We start from the raw sequence: 22,017 nt of genomic DNA, 5'->3' as shown, positions 1-22,017 counted from the left end.
GTGGAACAGAATAGAGGACCCAGATATGAAGCCACACAACTATAACCCACTTGTCTTTGACAAAGGAGCTAAAAATATACGATGGAGAAATAGCAGCCTCTTCAACAAAAACTGCTGGGAAAACTGGTTAGCAGTCTGCAAAAAACTGAAACTAGATCCATGTATATCACCCTATACCAAGATTAACTCAAAATGGATCAAGGATCTTAATATCAGACCCCAAACTCTTAAGTTGATACAAGAAAGAGTAGGAAATACTCTGGAGTTAGTAGGTATAGGTAAGAACTTTCTCAATGAAACCCCAGCAGCACAGCAACTAAGAGATAGCATAGATAAATGGGACCTCATAAAACTAAAAAGCTTCTGTTCATCAAAAGAAATGGTCTCTAATGTGAAGAGAACACCCACAGAGTGGGAGAAAATATTTGCCAACTATACATCAGACAAAGGACTGATAACCAGAATATACAGGGAACTTAAAAAACTAAATTCTCCCAAAACTAATGAACCAATAAAGAAATGGGCATGTGAACTAAATAGAACTTTCTCAAAAGAAGAAATTCAAATGGCCAAAAAACACATGAAAAAGTGCTCACCATCTCTAGCAATAAAGGAAATGCAAATTAAAACCACACTAAGATTCCACCTCACCCCTGTTAGAATAGCCATCATCAGCAACACCACCAACAACAGGTGTTGGCGAGGATGCGGGGAAAAAGAAACCCTCTTACACTGTTGGTGGGAATGTAGACTAGTACAACCACTCTGGAAAAAAATCTGGAGGCTACTTAAAAAGCTGGACATCGATCTACCATTTGATCCAGCAATACCACTCTTGGGGATATACCCAGAAGACTGTTACTCCAGAGGCACCTGCACATCCATGTTTATTGCGGCACTATTCACAATAGCCAAGTTATGGAAACAGCCAAGATGTCCCACCACTGACGAATGGATTAAGAACATGTGGTATTTATACACAATGGAATTTTATGCAGCCATGAAGAAGAACGAAATGTTATCATTCGCTGGTAAATGGATGGAATTGGAGAACATCATTCTGAGTGAGGTTAGCCTGGCTCAAAAAACCAAAAATCGTATGTTCTCCCTCATATGTGGACATTAGATCAAGGGCAAACACAACAAGGGGATTGGACTATGAGCACATGATAAAAGCGAGAGCACACAAGGGAGGGATGAGGATAGGTAAGACACCTAAAAAACTAGCTAGCATTTGTTGCCCTTAACGCAGAGAAACTAAAGCAGATACCTTAAAGCAACTGAGGCCAATAGGAGAAGGGGAACAGGTACTAGAGAAAAGGTTAGATCAAAAAGAATTAACCTAGAAGGTAACACCCACGCACAGGAAATCAATGTGAGTCAATGCCCTGTATAGGTATCCTTATCTCAACCAGCAAAAACCCTTGTTCCTTCCTATTATTGCTTATACTCTCTCTACAACAAAATTAGAAATAAGGGCAAAATAGTTTCTGCTGGGTATTGGTGGGGGGGAGAGGGAGGGGGCAGAGTGGGTGGTAAGGGAGGGGGTGGGGGCAGTGGGGAGAAATGAACCAATCCTTGTATGCAGATATGAATAATAAAAGAAAAATGAAAAAAAAAAGATCCTATTTCAAGAAAACCCTTCACAATAAAAAAAAAAAGGAGGGGGGGGCAGCTGGTGGAGTGGCTCAAGGTGTAGGTCCAGAGTTCAAGCCTCAGTACTGCCAAAAAAAAATAAAAGAAAAAAAAATTGTACTACAATGGCACATACCTGTAATCCCAGTACTCAAGAGGCTAAAGCAGGCGCTGACAGAGTGGGTCAAGCAGTAAGAGCACCTGCCTAGCAAGTATGAGGCCCTGAGTTCAAACTCCAGTCACACAAAACAAAACAAAAAAGTGGAAAATTAAAAAGCCAGGTGCTGGTGGCTCACACCTATAATTGCTACTCAGGAGGCAGAGATCAGGAGGATCTTCAAAGCCAGCCCCAGGCCAATAATTGTGAGACCCTATATATCTCATATATTTTTAACCTTCTTGAACAAATACGTACTGAGTGCCTATTACACTGTAGATGGAAAAACAGACAGGATTACTGCACTCAAGTAATTCATTATCAGGGAAACTTAATGCATTAGTAACTAAAGTAACAGAAATAAATGGTGATCAAGAGCTTATTATGAGGGGATTTCACCTCTTCAGCTACCTGCTTAGAAACTGTCTCAGAGGTAAAAGATAACAAAATTGGGAATGTAAGAGTCATAAAGTTGTAACAGAAAAATGTCAAGATTTCTGTGTGGTTGTGTAGTCTATGCTGGAGTCTATAAGCATCAATTCTGTGAAGTATCAATACTTGAAGACAAAACTTTAATGATGTTTGTATTTAAAAAATTTTTTAAAGAGACTTAAAAACATATTATGCTATTTGTCAGGTGAGGCAGAACACATCTATAATCCCAGCACTCCAGAGGTGGAGGCAGAAGGATCTCGAGTTCAAGATACATAGGAAGATTCAGTCTAAAACAGAAACCTCTTATGTATTTTGACTTAGAAATTCCATTCCTAGGAACCTAACCTAAGGAAATAATCAGAGCTTCATGCACAGATTTTTATATGAAAATATTTACTACTACATTTCAAGGCCACAGAATGATATTAATGAAATGTATGAGCGAACAACTGACACTATCTGTTACATAGATTACAGTGTATTAATGATGGGATTTTACATAGCCATCAAAATACTTTTTAAAGAGCATTTACTGCTGGGCATGGGATATGCATCTATAATCCCAGCACGCAAAAGGTAGAGGCCGAAGATCGAGAGTTCGAGGTCAGCCTGGCTACCCAGCGAAACCAACTCAAAAGTAACAAAAAGCATTTTTTGACATGAGAATGTACTGCTATGTGGCATGTAGCTGAAAATGTCAGGTATGAGTATGACCTCAAATTGTGAAAAAGCACATTTGTATTAAAAAAATGCTGGACTTAAAAGGGAGGCTGCGTGGTGAAGTGCTTGCCTAGCATGTGTAAGGCCCTGAGTTCGATTCTCAGCAACACACACACACACACACACACACACACACACACACACACAGATTTACCCATTCCTATATGGAAACTCTTTTTAAATGAAAGAAATTTGGACTAACATTAAAGTTAGTAGTAAATTCGCATCCACCTCAGAAAACATTTAATTTAGAATTCTTATCAATAAAATATAAATCAATGCATTTTTTCCTTTAGAAAAGGAAAATACTAACATCAAAAAGTGAAAGCTGGCCCAGCTATTGGTGGCTCACGTTTGTCATCCTAGCTACTCAGGAGGCAGACATCAGGAGGATCTCAGGTTGAAGCCATGAGACCCTAACTTGAAAATACCCAAAACAAAAAAGGGCTGGCAGAGTGGCTCAAGTGGTAGGCATCTGCCTAGCAAGTGTGAAGCCCTGAGTTCAAACTCCAGTACTGCCAAAAAACAAAAAAAGTGAAAGTGTTTGTCATTTATGTAGTCACCAGTTGTGATGCGAGTCTGTAACCCCAGTACTCGGCAGACAGAGGCAGGAGGATCCTGTGTTCAAGGCCAGCCTGGGCTGCATAGCCACACCCTGTCTCAAAAAAACCTGTTTTGTTCAAGCCTGTAAAATTAAATAAAATCATAGTACCCCTTCTGAGGTGCTCATAATCAAGGGCCAACCTAGAAACAGATGGCATCCACAACCTGGGTTATTTGAGGAGAAATTATTACACCATTTATAAAGTTTAGATGTGCTCTAGGAAAACCAACAAATGACAGTGGGTTGTCTTTGAGCTATTAACAGCATTAGGCCTGAAGGGGCAAGATGGGGAAGTGAAATCTAAGTAGCTCCATGGAGGACACCAGACAGGAGTTATGATCTTTGGTACAAGCATGCAGATCATTTGCAGCAAGCCAGCACAAGGAGCAGGGAAACAAATACCCAGCCTCAGTTCCCCTGCTGATACCTCCCATTTACCCTCAAATGGGATCCAGAAAGCAGAAGAGCCCACAGACTCAGTCCACAGAGTTCAGCCTCCATAGCCACAGATCAGGAGGAGGATATGACTACATTTAGACAAGACAAGGAAGCCAAGACCTAGATCTACCAAGCAACCCCAGATTTAGACTATAGTAAAACACCCGCTAAATAGATCAGACTACTGCAATAATGATTATTTAAAGAAAATTGTGTATTTGTATGTTCTTTGAATAATAAAATACAGTGCACTGAACATAATTTAATAAGTTCTTACAACAGAATCTCTGCACCCTTCCAGCCCTAAGATTCTGAAGAATATTGGCTATACAGCTGTACTGAATTATATGAAACAGGAGAAAGGCCTAGATAATTGAGATCAGTCCTCAAGATACTCTTTAGGAATCTTATTTTTAAAATTAATGTAACATTGTTTTCCTGCAAAAATAAACCCAGTAATTTTTTGTCCATTCTTGCATTCTACTAATATTTATTAAGCATTTTATTATATTCTAGAAAACTGTGCTACATTTTTAAGTACAAAGATTAAAAAAAATCACTGTCCTCTTCCTATCATACATATAAAAAATTTTTTTTCAAATTAAGATGGGTGCAGTGGTACATGCCTATAATTCCAGCTACTCAGGAGGCTGAGGTAGGAGGATTGTGAGTTTGAGGCCAGCTTGGGGGAAGGTAAGGGCAAAGTTGAGTCACTGTCATAAAAACAAAATAAAAACAAAAAGGTTGGGGGCACAGCTCAAATAGTAGAGCACTTGCCTATCATGTGTGATGGCTGGGTTCAATCCCCAGTACCTCAGAAAAAGAAAACAAGAATCAGATTAATAAAAGAAATGAAACATCCACGATATATGAAGAATTCCTGTAACTCAACAAGGAAACAACCGAATTTAAAAATGGACAAAGGGGAGCTGGTGGAATGGCTCACGTGGTAGAGAACCGGCCTACCACGCGTGAGGCCGAGTTCAAGTTCCAGTACCACCAAAAATAAATAAATAAATAAAAATGGGCAAAGGGTTTGAATAAACATTTCTCATATGATATGAAATGGGCAATAAGCACATCAAAAGATACTCAATGGTACTGTTAGAGAGATGAAAATGAAACATAAGGCAGTGTCACCTCATACCATCAGGATGGCTCCAAACTAAAAACAGACAGTAATGAGTTCTAGTGAACATGTGGAGAGATAAGAACCCTCATACACTCTTGGGGGAATTCCACAATGGTGCAACCACTATGGAAAACAGTATGATGGCTCCCCAAATATTAAAAAGAATACGTGTGTGTGTGTACGTATGTATGTATGTATGTATAAATAAACAAATAAATAAATAAATAGAATAATCATATGATCCCCAATCCCACTTCTGGGTATGTATAAAAGAACTAAAAGCGAGGACTAGAAGAGATACTTGCACACTCGCATTCAGAGCAGCTTTATTCACAAGAATCAAGAGGTAGAAGCAATCCAAATGCCCACTGAGAGAATAATGGTTTAAAAAAATGTGGTACATACATACGATAGAGTATTATTCAGCTTTAAAAGGAAAGGAAATCCTGTCACATGCTACATGGATAAACCTTGAGGACTTTATGCTGTTAACTGACTAGTCACAAAAAGACAAACTCCTGGGCTGGAGGCATGGCTCAAGTGGCAGAGCTACTAGCACTGTTCTGAGTTCAAACTCCAGTACAGTCGAAAAATAAAATACAACTGGTGAGGATGACAGTGTGAGGAAACAGGTGAATTCTCAAACTACTGATGGGAATGTAAACTGGTACAACTTCTCTCAAGGTTACTCTTTCAAATCTCCAAGTTCAGTATCTATCCAGAAGAACAAGACATATATAACAAGAAATATACAAGCAGGAAATAACTGGAACCTGAGAACCTGACACTGGGAGGAGCATGGGAGGCGGTAGACTGTGGCCTGCAGCCTGAGCACAAGCCTAGCACCCACTGTGCCCTGTCTGCTGTGCTATGCACAGGAACTGATCTGCTCTCAGTGCATAAATTCAGAGAAATATGAATGAGTTAACAATAGGAAATGGTATTAGGGCAGTGGGAATTACCAGTTCTGGACAGGAAGCTTTGGGAGGTGTTTACTACAGTCTGCCTGAAGTTGGGACAAAACTAAAAGTGAGGTGAGTTTAGTGCTTTGGAAAAGTGTGAAAGTTTTGTGAACTCTATTCTCTTCTATTAGAAGTAACTGAAGTCAATGAAATTAATTAAGTAGTTGAAGTAAAACCAGGGCTAGTCAACAAATCGTTAGGAAGACGGCCAGCTGATAAAGATGAATGACAATGAACTAGATAAACTAATGAGTGAAGAGGCGAAGAAGAAACACATAAAACCACTGGATTCAGGTGGCTCATACCTGTAACCCTAACTACTAGGGAGGCTGAAATCAGAAGGATCGCAGTTTAAGGCCAGCCTCGACAAACAGTTCAAGAAACCCCATTTCCAAAAATAACCAGAGCAAAATGGTCTGGAGGTGTGGCTCAAGCCATAGAGTGCCTGCTTTGCAAGCACCAAGCCCTGAGATTCAAACCCCAGTCCCACCAAAACAGTAAGTACATAAAAAGGTCAAAGAATCTCAAGTAGAATTTTTTGAAAAGACTTGAACTGAAAGAATATGAAAAATTTTATTTAAATTGTGGGCTGCAGAAAAAGCAGTGCTTACAGGGAAATTTACAACACTAATGATTGTATTAGAAAAGAAAGGCCTCAAATTAGTAATGTAAGCTTCCACCTTAAGGAACCAGGAAATGAGCAAAATTAACCAATAGCAAGCAGAAGGAAACAACAAAAAGCAAAAGTCAATACAACTTGTTTTTGCAAGAGTCATGGGTGTGCCTATCTTAATTGGTTTTGCATCTTGAAATAGTCTTTCTCTTTTTTTCTCCCAAGTTGAACCCAGGGCCTCTCACTTGCTGGGCAGGCACTCTTGAGCCACACCACTTGAGTCACACCCCCAGCCCTTTTTTTTGCTTTTGCTATTTTTCAGATAGGATCTGGGAATTTTTGCCTGGAGCAGCCTGGGATCTGATCTACCTATGGTTGCCTCTCTAGCTAGGATGGCAGACATGCACGACTATGCCTGGCTTATTGGTCAAGACAGATACATTCAATCCCCACCTCCCGGGCAGGTAGGATTACAGAAGTGAGCAAGGGAGCACAGCTTAAATGTTTTATATTAGAGATTTTTTTTCTCTTTTTGGTGGTCCTGGAGATGGAACTCGGGGCTATGCGCTAGGTAGGCAGGCGCTTTACCTTGAGCCATACCTCCAATCCTTTTTGCTTTAGTTATTTTTTGAGATAGGGTCTGGTGTTCATGTCCAGGCTGACCTGGACCTCCATTATCCTATTTATGCCTCCTGCTTAGCTGGGATAACAGGATTGTGCCACTACACCCAGCTTTTATTGGGTGAGAGGAGGTCTTAGGAACTGTTTGCTAAGGCTGGCTTCAAACCTCCTCCTGATATCTGCTTCCCAAGTAGCTGGGATTGCAGGCTTCAGCCACCATGCCCAGTCTAGAGATTTCTTCAATGCACACTTACTAAATATAAATATTTATGTATATATATACACACACACATATATAACCAATGTTGCCATTTTTGTTTTAGATGTAAGTGGCATGCTCATAATAGATACTTAACATAAATTGTTTTTTTCTTATGTAAGACCTTTTTGTTTGCTTTTCTGATTCAAATATATTCTTTCCTTTAGGAAAAAAAAGTCAATGCAAATGACCAGGGAAAACAATCCAGAAAAAAAAAAAAATCAATGAAATCAAATGCTGGTTCTTCAAGAAGATTTTTTTTATCTTTTTAAAAAGATGAACGTATATTAACAAACAGACAAATTTAAAAACCAAAGGAAAGCATGTTGTCAATATTAGGAATGGAATAAGGGGACAGAAGTATAGATGCTACAGATATTATGAGGTGACATTATTGCCAACTTAAAACTATAAATCCAACAATGGGACAAAATGGGTAAAACCCTCAGAAACTTAACTTACTTAAACTGACACAAAGATATAGAAAATACAATTGCGCTGCTACTATAACAAAAACTAAAACTAAAACTCATTCTCCCTCTCCTTCCCCCCTCAAAAAAAAAAAAACAGGCCCAGAAAATCTTTTCTACCACCCATCTAAGGACAATGAGCACCGGTATCACCAAACCCTCTTACCTCATAGGGCTGGTATGTGAATTAAATGAAACTTCTTTAGCATGTCATGTTACATGGTCACATTAAGCACCATACAAATGTGGTAAATAAAATAAATTCCAGACAACACAATCGTATTTTTTAAAAAACTTAGCTCTTCATCTAAAAATTAGCAGTAGATTTTTTGTGTGTTTCAGGTTAAAATAAAACGTTAAGTTATACACTATATCTTTTAACTTCTGCTTTAACATTTTTTTTTCTTTGACAGTGCTGGGGATCAAACCCAGGTTCTCATACATGCTAGGCAAGTGCTCTACCACTGAGCTACAGTTGTCTATATAATCTTTCCTTTCACAATAACAAAAATAACATACCCTCCAGTCTCTAGTATCTTGTGATTAACCTGTTCAATCTCACTAGGACTTCAACTACCTCTAAGTACCAGTGTTATCCCCATGCTTTGTTTTTCACTTTGAGACAAGGTCTTGCTAAATTGTCCAGGCTGGCCTCAAAGTTGCGATCTTCCTGTCTCAGCTTCGAGGGTAGCTGAGATTATAGACATACCCCACCACACCAGGCCATAACCCACTTTTGTTTTGAATTTAAGGAAAGGAAAAGAATTTGCTAAACTATTTTGTTAAGTCTTTTATCTCCTATTGGCAAGTCCTCCTATCCCAGAAGATATGGTTCAGAGGAAACTGTAAAAAGTTTCCCGTGAACTACTGGTTTGTAGATACAAGAATCAAAAGGGGTGGAGCACCTGCCTAGCACAAATGAGGCTCTGAGTTCAGATCCCACTACCGCCAAAAAAAAACAAAACACGGGGGGGGGGGTGAAAGGGGTTGTTGATGAATGTAAGTTGAAAAAAGACATCCGTAAGAAGTACAGATGAAACAAGAATGGCCATGATGAGTTAGTAGTTTCTCAAGCTGAGTGAGGGAATTAATTAACCTCTTTACTTTTTGTTTCTTTTAAGTTTTCCCATATTAGAAAGCTAAAAATTACCTAACCACAACAATAAAAAGCCGGCAAGCCCCCAAAAGAGCTGTTTAACGCCAGCAGGAACAGAAAGTGGCTGCGTCTTCTGCGCTTTCCCAGGGCCCCTCACCTAATTAGTAGACAAGATGCAGGAGCGGACTCGGGGTTCAAGTTCGAGTGCCGCCCTCCCGCACCTGGAAAGAGCAGGGCTGAGAACACTAAGAGCACCAGGGCCACCAGCCCGGGGTCGCAGGCTCTATACAAGGTCAAAACCACAATAAAGGGGAAAAGGGGGCAGAGGCCACTGCTAATTTCAGCCAGTGAAAAAGGCCATCTCCTCCAGCGCAACGGGAGACCCCCACTGGGCGTCCCAGGACCCAGCCCAGGAGGCCGCCCCGCCCGGCGGAGGCGATCAGCCTAGAGCGGCACAGGCGACACCGGCCTTCCCCAAGTGTCCGTGGGCCCGAGGAGTCCGGGGTGGGGGTGTCGCCGAAGAGGCCGAGCCCAGGCCGCGGCATTTCCGCCCCAGGGAAGAGACGCCTCGGGACAAGGAAGACGAGGGGAAAGTTTGGCGACTCTACTTCCTAGGGCCAGCGGTCCCCAAGCAGCTGATGGCCCCATCACGTCCCCCCCGCCCCCGCTGGGTCCACAGCGCGGTCCTTCGCGCCTGACCTCGGGCTTGACCCCCGCTTCCAAGATCCTTCTCTTTCTCCTCCCCGCTGACGCCCAGTGGGTCATTTGAACCCCGGGCCGTAGCGCTGGCTGGGGAGTACTAAATCCAGCACGAAGAAAAAAGAAAGAAAAAGAAAAGAAGGACAGAGGCCCCTGACTCTGACGATGCCACACTCACCTAGCCGAATTCACGCGTGAAAACAGAACAGACTGACTTGGGAAAGCCGCTCAGCATCCAAAATGGCGGCTCCCTCGGCCTCAGCACAGCAAGCGCGGGCGGAGGGATCCACGGGGCCGAGCTAGCCACGCCCTCCCTTTCAGGGATTGGCTGCGCGCTCGCCGCTGCCGGGACCTACGCGCCGAGGGCTTTGCGTTTCCCACCCTTGGCTCCCTTCGGAGCCGGCGAGGCCGGGGACTACTTCCCGCGGCGGAGGCGCGGGGCGCCGCACAGAACGTCACGGGGAAATTGAGTCACCTGCTGGGGGAGCGCCCTGGATTTTGCCCTGGGCGCGGTGAGGTGGGAGAGATGGTGGCTCGTTTTGCTAGTCCGTGTCCACCACTTGTCCCGGATTGTTCCAGCTCCTAGAAAGACCGGATCCAGAGCTGCTCGTAAACGCATGGAGCTCTTGGCTGAGATTTGCTCCGGTCCCTCGCTCGCTTCCGTGTCTCGTTTTCTGTGCCCCAGTGGAGTGGACCCGGGTTCTTCCCCACTGTCTCGGTTTCCATCTGCAGACGCTGATTGCTCTGTCCCACGGTTAAGGCGAGTCTGATTACCCTTCCAGCCAGGCTCTCTTCAATAACGTGTTTCCACGGCACCACATTCTCTGGCGATTTATCTCTGTGTTCAGAGGAAACTTTTTCATTTGGTTGTCTTTGTTTTTAACTTGAAAACCATTTTCTTGGCTTAGTGGTTTTCTGGGCTCTTTGGCTTTCAGAAGGTGATCCTGCCCCCTGCTGAAGAGGCTTCATCTGCAGAGACCAAAATTGAGGTTTGCTTAATTGCCTGGAGCAGTCACAGGACAAGTACGGAGCTACACGTTATCCTAGATGGCTTATATGAATTTAGAAGTACCATCTTTATAAGCATTTGCAGCATTTCCAAATAAAACCGGGTTCCAGGACCTCAAAATAGTATTTGTTTCCTTTGAAATGTGGAGGACCAGCCGGGCATGGTAGCGATCGCCTGTAATCCTAGCTTCTTGGGAGGCAGAGATTGGGAGGATCGCAGTTCGCGGCCACCCTGGGGGGAAATAGTTAAGGAGACCAACACTCCCGTCTCCAAAATATCCAAAGCAAAATGAATTTGAGGCATGGCTCTGGCCCAAGCAAGAGTGTGCCTGCTTTGCAAGTGTGAAGTCCTGAGTTCAAATTCCAGTCCCACCATAAAAAAAAAAAAAAAAACTTACTTGCTGGAGATGTGGCTCAAAGAGGTTTACCTGCCTTACAGGTGCAAAGCCCTGAGTTAAAACCCCAGTACCATAAAAAAAAAATTATGTGTTTTTTTTTCAGTAAATACATGCAAATATAAATTGGGTCATTATGCATCAAAATCAGCATTAAAAAAAAAAGTGAGGGCAAACTGTTCTTTTTTAAAGGGCCTAGAGGCACAGCAACCAAATGTCTCTACATTACATCACATTACCAGATGAAGGATGGGAGGTTCCCTCAGCTTTCCAGTTTCCAAGCAAAATCACAGGAACTTGAGATCCACACATGAATTTCAGGGTGTTACGAGAGAGTCTCACAAGGTGGAAGTTTTAGCAAGGATTTGTTTTAATATACCAGGATAAGGTAGGGAAAAATGAGGGGGAAAAGGAAAACATTTCCTGCTCTCCACTCAGGACATGGAAGTGAAGATTCCAAATGTTGCTTCTTATCTGTGGCCTTTACGCTTTCTGGGCTGGGAGAATGCACATAGCCATGTTTTTAGCTGCCTCTAATCATTAGATGATAATTCTGGGTGACTAAGATGGGTGCTGTTTATTATTCTAGAACGTGAAGACCCCGGTAGTCCCCCAAAATGGAAATGTGATATAGGCCTGCCCAAAACACAGAACAATAGGTAAATTTTAGGACTTCCCTGTACCAGACATGCCTTCCAATTTTTGTCTTTTTACCCATTAATGCAAGAGTCTGCAGCTTCTTAACATCTCAAAGGAGACGAAAGATGCAGATAGCCCCTTTGTTTTGTTTTGTTTTGGCAGTACTGGGTGTTGAACTCAGCACTTCGTGCTTGCAAGGCAGGTGCTGTAGCACTTGAGCCCAGTCTTTCGTAACTTAAAATCTAAAAGATGATGGGGGACCAGGGCCGTGCTGCTCTGCTTTTTCAGGTTTTTGTTGTTGTTTTTTGTTGGGACTAGGGTTCGAACTCAGAGCTTGGAGCTTGCAAAGCAGCTGATCTACCACTTGAGCTATACCTCTAGTCCACTTTGCTCTACTTATTTTAGGGATGGGGGGGTCTCACAAACTATTTGCCTGGATTTACCTTGAACCTCTATCCTCCTGATCTCAGCCTCCAAGTAACTAGGATTACAGGTGTGAATCACCAGCGCCTGACTTGGTTTTTTAGTTATTACTTCCTTGTTCTAATGTCTGTGTTTGGCCCTTTTAATATTTGTTCATTTTTATTTCTCTGCACACCTATCCTGCCTCATGTGGGGACCTTGTTTAGATACGGTTAAAAAACAAGCCAACTGGGCTGGCAGAGTGGCTCAAGTGGAAGAGCACGTGCCTAGCAAGCACAAAAACCTGAGTTCAAACCCCAGTGCCACCAAAAAAAAAAAAAGTTGCAAAAGACTTTGAGACAGTTGGGGAAATTAGATTATGAAATAACCAATGCCAAATGACCTAAGAATTGTTATTTTGTTATTGGTTATTTCATAAGAAAATGTACTTTTTATTTAAAAAAATGCATTCTGTATGTAGGGATAATGGTAGTTAAAAGAAAAAAAACTTGATAATTTTTGAACCAGATGATGGCTATTTTTATACCATTTTGTCTGCTTCCAAATAGGTTTTGAAATGTTTGTTGTCGACAGAAGGTGGGAGTATAACAGATACTCAAACTGCTTTTGCTGAAAAGCATTGACTCCTTAACCTGAGCCCATGAATTAGTAAAAGCAGGAGAAAACCTTGGCTTTGCTCTGAACTATTCATCTGGATAGGATGTAACAATAACATGTTTACAAGGAAGAATGGAAAAAACTCCCAAGGAAAGAAACAGCACAGATCTGCAGGACATAGCACCCACCAGGCAAAAATGACTTACTTATCCTCACCAGTGATTTACAGTGATAACTTCTCCAGAACCTCTCTCAAATAAGGACTGAGATAAAGATACACTGGAAACACCTGAGACCAGGACTGTTTACTAACTGAGCACACCTCTCTCCCCTCATCCCTAGTTCTTTATCTGATTAAACCCAAAGCTCATGTCTATACTTGGAGATGACTGAAGATGGGCTGAAGTGCTTGCTTCACTTCTGCTCATAATAAATCTCCTTTCTCTGCCCTTCACCATTAACCATCTCTGGATTTAGCACGTTGGATGGGGTAAGTGGCAGGGCCTGACTTGTGGAAGCCCTGGAATTTGGGCCTGGGGCCTAAAACTTCTGTTTCAGGAGCAACCCAACTGTTCAACAAGGGATGTGCATACACAAAATATGTTATATACAGACAATGGAATATTATTTAGCCTTAAAAAGAAAGGAAATTCTGACAATACTATAACATGAATGAACCTTGAAGGCATTATGCCACATGAAATTCACCTGCCACCAAGGGACAAATACTTTACTTACGTGAAGTACTTAGAGTAGCCAAATTCATAGTGGCAGTAAGTAAAATGGTTATTGCCAGAGACTAGGAAGAGGAAAGAATGGAAAGTTATTTAATAGGTTCAGAGTTTTCCATTTGATTTTTTTTCTGGTACTGGGATTTGAACTCAGGGATACTTGCTAGGCAGGCACTAATACCACTTGAGCCACACTCCCAGCCCCAGCCTTTCCATTTGAGAAGATAAAAGTTCTGGAATGAATATACAATAGTGTGAATGTATTTAGTGCCACTGAATATACACTTAAAAATGGTTAAAACGGTCTGGAGGTGTGGCTCAAGTGGTAGAGCACCTGCCTCAAAAGTATGAAACCCTGAGTTCAAACTCCAGTACAGCCAAAAAAAAAAAGTTTAAAATGGTAACTTGTATGTGTGTGATGTATATATGTATTAGGTCCGAATTTGATATGACCTGTATCCCTATAAAAAAGGGAGCTTTGAAACAGAACAACATGTGGTCACATCAAGACACAGAGCTGGGTGATGCATCTACAAAACAAGAAACAGCAAGACTGCCAGAAAACCTCCAAAAACTAGGAGAGAATCATCAAACTGATTCTTCTCTCAGCCTTTAGGAGGAAACAATACTGCTGGGTGCCTGATGACTCACATCTATAATCCTAGCTACTTGGAAGGTAGAGATTAGGAGGATGGAGGTTTGAAGCCATCCCAGGCAAGTAGTTCTTGAGACTCTATCTTGAAAATACCCAATACAAAACAGGTTGGTGGAGTGGCTCATATGGTAGATCACCTGCCTAGCAAGTTCTTAGGCCCTGAGTTCAAATCCCAGTACCACAAAAAAAGAAAACAATACTGCCCAACACTTTGATCTCAGAACTTCTAGTGTTTAGAACTGTGAAACAACAGATTTCTGTATAAGACATCCAGTTTGTGGTGGTGTGTCACAGTAGCCCTGGCAAACTGATACCATTCATGACTAGACTTCTGTCCCCAAAAGTTCTATCATGTTATCTTCCCAGAAAGTAAGAGCACCCATTTCCTCAAACTCCCCAAATGGGGCATTATCAATCTTTCAAACTTTTCTAAGGCTAAGAAAATAGTCTAGCCTGCATGGCTTTAAACATTAATATTGAATGTCTTGTGAATAGTTTGTTCATTGTAGTCCTTTACCTAAGGGCCAGGGTGTGGCTCAAGTGGTAGAGCACTTAAGGGCCTGAGTTCAAACCCCAGTACCACAAAAACTAAATAAATAAATATATAAACAAATGTAAAATTTAAGTAATACATAAACCTGCAAACTAAGGGTTTGCATGAAAATAAGGGTCCTCTGACCCTTAGTGTTGCAGTCCCCCTTTCTGGAAGTAGCCGCTGTCACCAGAGTCTTGTGCATTTGCAGAAGTGACTTAATCTCTCTGCCTTGGTGTCCTCATCTGTACAATGTGAATAATGTCACTTCCCTTAATAAAGTTGGATTGAACATCTTAATTCATGGAAAGCTCTTATCTATGCCTGACAGATAATGTTGAATGCTATTTAATATATTTCCAGCCATATCTTCTGCATAAAGAACCATCTGTATGCCTTTTTATACATATAGTAGCATAACTTGCTTTAAGTTATGTAGGTAAATATAATCTTGGAGAGTGTCCCATCTCAGTAGTTACCAATAGTTGCTACTCTTTTAAAGGGCTATGTATTATTCCACAGTATATGTGTACCGTAATGTTTTAAGCAGAGCTTTATTGATGGGCACTTAGGTTATTTCTAAAATCTTGCCTCTCTGAACAATGCTGCAGTGACTAGATGTTTGCCACCATGAATTGTACTTCCTGGTAAATTACCAGAAACAGAAGAACTGGGCCAAAGTGTATGTACATTTTTTTTTCATCTGAATAGATACTGCCAAATCACCTTTCAAAGAGGAAGTATCAATTTATGCTACTAATACCAAAGTATGAAAGTGTCTACTTCCCTATGCCCCTAGTAGCACAGTATGTTAAGATAACTTTTGGGATCCTTGACATTTTAGCAACCCTTGTTTAAACCATGAAAGTAAAGACAAGCTAAAAATGCCAATCTCCAGTCTAACCATATGATTCATTTAGAAAAACTACTTCCCACTCAGGAGTTGTTTGGATTCTGCAACCATCACCTATATCCTGGGTTTTAGCAAACTTCACCTGCCTAATTATATAGATCTCAGAATATATCAACTGTGGATTATACCATGACCATCCAGTTATTCAGACACTGGGCCCTGGGGGTGGGAGAGCAGGACTCACTAGCTGAAAAGACCAGTTTCATTCAGGTAACTAAACATAGTCACAAACTGACACACTGTGTCACTTGAAAATCTGTTTTGCTCTTAGAACAGAAATTAACACACCACGTTTCTTTGGTTAACTAGCCATATATTCTTTTCTGTATCAATCATTATAATGAAAACCTGGTTTGTGTTCAAACCTTATGAGTCAGTCAGGAACAGGCCTGCAGGCCAAAATGTGTGAGACCTGTTTTTGTATAGCCCTGCCAGCTAAGAATGGCCTTTTCATTCTTAAGAGTTGAGAATAGGGGGAGGTATTTGTGACAATGATCTTATGTTGCCCATAGGCCTAAAATATTTACTGTCTGGCCTTTTACAGAAAAGTTTACTAACTCCTGAAATAAAAGTACAGTACTGTAGGACTTACACAGTGTGTAAGAGAAACAAGCAAGAGATGATGGGCAGAGTTACTTGAATTGTTTTATCTTAACTACTAACCTTTAGAAAAGAGAACGTCTCAGACACTTCTTAGGCTAAAGAAGATAAAATGGCCGGGCACCTGTGGCTCATGCCTGTAATCCTAGCTACTCAGGAGGCAGCAATCAGGAGGATTGAGGTTCAAAGCCAGCCCAGGCAAATAGTTCGAGAATCCCTATCTTGAAAAACCCAGTCACAAAAAAGGGCTACTGGAGTGGCTCATGTGGTAGAGTGCATGCCTAGCAAGCATGAGACCCTGAGTTCAAATCCCAGTGCTGAAAAAAAAGAGATAAAATGGGATTTTGAAAAAACACTCTGGAAGGGCTAGGGCCATGGTTCAAGCAGTGGTAGAGTGCCTGCCTAGCAAGCTCAAGGTTCTAATATTTTTTTTTGTGGTACTGAGATTTGAACTCAGGGCCTCAGACTTGCTAAGCAGGCACCCTACTACTTGAGCCATAACCCAACCTGCACGGGGCCCTGAATTCAAATTCTAGTACCACATACATACACACATAAAGAGAACCATTCTGAATCTCTTCCTAGGAAGAAAATCAAGGTAGTTTTTAAGAGCACCTATGGGAAAATTGTTCAGAGAATTTATCAGTATTACTCAGTATAAATGTGAAACACCTCACATGGCATTTTGCAGTTTATACCAAAAGCACCTATAAGCCCATTACTTCAATTTGAAGCTCACACTTGTCTGTGAGAAATCTTTATCTGCCTTTATAGGAGAAAAGTGAAGCTTAGATCTATGAAGTAAGCAATCCAAGATCGACAGCAATTAAGTGTCAAGATCAAATCTGGAACCCAAATCTCGATACTTGACTTCCTATACTTTCCATCTATCCAGATTTCCATAATAATTTGCATTCTTGCTTGCCTTTCCTTCCTTCCTCTTTCCTCCTCTTTTAAAATTGTGATAGGACCTCATGTATGCTAGGCAAGTGTTCTACCATGGACATACAACTCAAGCCTCCACCTTTACTTTCAACATATATATGATTTAATCAATTAACAAAAAGAAATGCACAAGCCTGATTTGGGTTCATATATAGATTTTTTAAAGTTCTATTCATGATATTTATCATCATTATTATCCTTTAAAATTATTTTTTTCTTAAATGAATTTGAAAGAATAAAACTTCATCTGTAATAAGGGTTGCACCTATAATCCTAGCTACTCGGAAGGCAGAGCCTAGGAGGATCCTAGCTTGAAGCCAGCCCTGGGCAAAGAGTTTGCAAGACCCTATCTCCAAAATACCTAACACAATACAGGGCTGGTGGACTGACTCAAATGGTAGAGCCCCTGCCTAGCAAGCATGAGGCCTTGAGTTCAAACCCCAGTACTGCCAAAAAATAAAAATAAAAAAAGGTACTTTTAAGTTTTAAATACAAACTAAAAAGCTTAAACTATTTCTTTTAAAATAAGATATTCCTTTTTGGCAGGGATTTGAACTCAGGGCCTCATGCTTGGTAGGCAAATGCTCTACTACCTAAACCACACTCCAGCCCCTAAAATACGATTTTCTTAACATATTTTATATAAGAATGATACTGGCATACACACATAGGTCAATAGCATAGAACTGAGAGTCCAGAAATAAACTCAGATATTTATGACCAATCAATTTTAATTAAGGATAACAAGAGAATTTAATGGATGAAAGAAGTTTCTTCAATAAATTTTGCTGGGAAAACTAGATAACCACATGCAAAATAATGAAATTGGGCTCATCTGCCTCATGCCATATACAATAACTCAAAAAGGATCAAAGACATAATGCAAGAGCTAAAATTATAAAACTTTTAAAAGAAATCTCAGGTGTAAATTTTCATCACTAGGTGATAGCTTCTTACATATGACAATCAAATCACAAGCAACCAAAGGAAAAAATAGGTAAGCTGAGTCTCACATAAATAAAAAACTTTTGTGCCTCAAAGGATGCCAGTAATAAAGTGAAAGATGGAAAGACAACACACACAATGGGAGAAAACTTTTGCAAATCAGTATCTATAAGGTCTAATATCCAGAATACCATTACAGCACAACAAAACAAAACACAACAACAATAACAACAACAAAAAAAAACAGGATTCAAGTAGTAGAGCATGTGCCTACCAAGCACAAAGCCCTCAGTTCAAATCCCAGTACAACAACAATAAAAAACTGATTTGACTTAAAAATGGGCAAACTGGCTGGAGGCATGAGTCATGGTAGAGCATCTGCCTTGCAAGTACAAACCTGAGTTCAAGCCCAACACTGCCAAAAGGGGGGAGGGGAGACACTTTGAATAGATAGTCTTCAAATGGTCAATATGAACACATGAAAACCTATGCAACATCCTTTTTTGTCATTAGGGAAATTTAAATGAAAACCATAATAATATATGAGTTTATGTTGACTATAATGGCTATAATGAAAAAGAAAATAATAAAAATGTGGAGAAACTGAAGCTGACATACATTGCTGGTGAACTATAAAATGATACAGACATTCTGAAAAACAGTTTAGCAGTTCCTCAAAAAAATAAGCATAGAGTTGCCATATGGCCCAGCAGTTCTACTCCTAGGTATACACCAGAAACAACTGAAAATACACGTTCACACAAAACTGTGCACAAATGTTCACAGAGGCATTACTATGATCACCAAAAAGTAGAAATGACTCAAATAGCCATCACTCATGAATGGATAAGTAAAACGTGGTATATCCATACAAGGGACTATTATTCAACCATAAAAGGAATGAAGTACTGATACCTGCTCAACACTGATGAATCTTGAAAATATTACACTAAGTAAAAGAAGCCAGACATAGAGAGGCACAGTGGTGCATTCCTGCAATTTCAGCTATTCAGGAGGCTAAGGCAGGAGGATCATGAGTTCAAGTCAGCCTTGGTAACATAGAGAGACCCCATCTCAAAAAAAAAGGAAGAAAGGGAGGGAGGGAAAGAAAGAGAGAAAAAAAAGAAAGAATGAGAGAGAGAAAAGAAAAAGAAGTCAGACAAAAAGGTCCCAGATTTTATGATCCCATTTATATGAAAATATGAACTGTCTGGAGTAGGCAATTCCACAGAGACAGAAAATAGATTAATGATTTCCAGGAGCTGGGAGGAAGGAAGAATAAGGACTTACTGCCAATATGGAAGTTCTTTTGGGGATTGATGAAAATCTACTTGAATTAAAGAGCAGTGACTGTTATGCTTTGGATTTTTTGTTTGAAGACAGTGTCTCACTATGTAGTCCAGGCTAGCCTTGACCTCTCCATCCTCCAGTTTGGATCTTAAATGTCCATCAAAGGTCATGTGAAGCAGGCTTGGTCCCTAGCCTGTGGAGGTGGTGGAAACTTTAAAAGGCAGAACCTAGCTGCACGTGGTGGTCCATGCTTATAATCCAGGATTCTGGAAGCTGAAGCAGGAGGATCATTAGTTCAAGGCCAGTCTGAACCACAAAGCAAACCACGACTGGAGGTATGGCTCAAGTGGTAGAGCATCTGCTTTGCAAGCACAAAGCCCTGAGTTCAAACACCAGAACCATGAAAAAAAAAATCAGAAAAAAAACCCAAAAAACAGGTGGGACCTACTGTAGGGAAGTTAGGTCATTAGGGTGTGTCATTGAAGGGGATATTGGGACCTTTGCCATTCTTGTCTCTCTCCTTTTGCTTCCTTGTTGTCATGAAGTGAGCAGCTTTGCTCCACAAGATGCTCCCCCATGATGTTCTGCCTCACCACAGGCCCGAAGTGACAGGATCAACCAACCATGGACTGAAACCTCAGGTAACCTGAGTCAAAGTAAACCTTTCCTCCTTTGATCTTTCTCAGGTACTTTGTCACAGTGACCGAAAACTAACACAGTGACATTCCACAAACTTGTGAATAGACCAAAAACCAATGAATTGTATCCTTTAAAGGGGCAAGTTTTTTGCTATGTGAATCACACCTTAATTTTAAAAATTTAAATGACTATCTTTGCATTACTGTAAAGCCCTAACAAGGTCATTGTAGAAGCCAATAAATATAAAAATGGGTTTCAGAGATGGGAGTGTAGCTCAGTGGTACTGAGTGGCATTAGCATGGGTAAAGTAATGACTCAAACTAAATAACAAAAGTGGGTTGTGAAGCTATTTTGAGGCAAAATAATATAGTTGGAAAGGCAAAATAATAGCATAACTCTGAGCACAGACTGGGAAAGTAGAAATAAAAGTAAAGCTGAAAAAATTATGATTAATTAAAAAGACTTCTAGATCTAGAACAAGTTTAGGTTGGCTACAGATGAAAAAATAAACTAATACTTTAATAGTTTTTTCATTATTTTGATTACAACTCCGAGTCACATCGCCTCAGAACATGGGAAGAAAGCTGGGTGCTGGTGGCTCACACCTGTAATCCTAGCTACTCGGAGACAACGATCAGGAGGGTCTTGGTTCGACCAGCCCAGGCAAATAGTTCTTGAGACCCTATCTTGAAAAACCCTTCACTAAATAGGGCTGGTGGAGTGCCCCAAGGTGAAGGCCCAGTACTGCAAAAAAACCAAAAAACAAAACACACACACACACACACACACACACACACACACACACACACACACACACATAGGAAGAGGGGGAATAAGAGGGAGTAACAAACAAGAGCCCAGGAAGGTTATAAGAATAGATTATGACCTTATTTTATCAGAAGCTGCAGCAAGCCACCCAACCCTCCTCCACATAACTGCTGGGGTTGAACCCAGGGCCATCAGCATGCTAAGCAGACACTCTACCACTGACCTGCGTCCCAAGCCCAAGCCACCCAACTGTACACAATAACTCAATAAGGAACCCAAGAAACCTAACTGGAGGCTAACTTTACCAGTTACGTATTTTCTTGTTGAAAACACCAACCACATTAACTTCAAAATGATATAATAAAGCCACATTTGCATCTCAGTTCTACATTGATCAAGAAATACTGTGAAGAATAAAAGCTAATGTTTATTTCAGTTTGCCTTCTTATTTTTTGGTGGGGGGATTGAACCCAGGGCCTCATGCACACTAAGTGAGCACTCTCTCTGCCACTGAGCTATATTCCCAAATCAGCTTGCATTCTTAACACATAACATTCTAAAAGCTTAGTGGTTTGGTGAGAATATTTCATTTTCTGGTTATGTAGAAGTTAAAATGTTCAAATTAAATGTTTCCTTGGATGATTTTGAGCAACAATTCCTATCTAAATATCCCAGTCACATTAGATAATGAGTGAATGAGTTATTTGTCACAGCATTGTAAAGGAACAAGATCCTTCAATACGGCCATTCTATCACATGAAACACATGGATAAGGACAATGACATCATCTCATTGGAGATCTGTGAGAAGGACAATTTGCAAGACTGCTCCATTCAAATACTAGGACTTGCCATTTTATCAGCAAGGGTCAGTATCCTCATAGGTTTTGCCTTTGTGGAACCAGTAATCATAAGACATACTTGCATGATGCTTTCAGAGATTCATTTTACTTAACCTGCACAACTCCTCTATGGGAACAGAGGTCAGGAATTACATTACCTATTTTCCATGTTAGGAAGCAGAGGCTCAGAATAGGGAAGTGACTTGTCCAAAGTCTACAGGCTTGGGCAAAACTGGGACTCTAACTGGATCTTCT

The 22,017-nt window shown here is 40.8% G+C and overlaps 1 protein-coding gene across 5 annotated transcripts in view; it reads right to left on the bottom strand.

Annotated features, from left to right (window-relative positions):
- Ist1 (IST1 factor associated with ESCRT-III) overlaps positions 1 to 10,176 on the bottom strand; it is a 30,037-nt gene extending 19,861 nt beyond the window's left edge. For 3 of the 5 annotated variants that reach the window (XM_020176118.2, XM_020176121.2, XM_074055725.1), the window contains exon 1: positions 10,020 to 10,176. The gene's annotated coding sequence lies outside the window, so the exon portion shown is untranslated. The remainder of the gene's footprint in view (positions 1 to 10,019) is intronic. The other 2 variants (XM_020176119.2, XM_074055726.1) reach the window with 2 other exon arrangements.
- Between the last annotated feature and the right edge of the window lie 11,841 nt (positions 10,177 to 22,017).

This window comes from Castor canadensis, chromosome 15 (assembly GCF_047511655.1).
Source record: "Castor canadensis chromosome 15, mCasCan1.hap1v2, whole genome shotgun sequence".
In the NCBI taxonomy this organism is placed as follows: Eukaryota; Metazoa; Chordata; class Mammalia; order Rodentia; family Castoridae; genus Castor; species Castor canadensis.
Note: the sequence above shows the minus strand (reverse complement) of the source record. Positions and strands in the feature narration are given on the sequence as shown.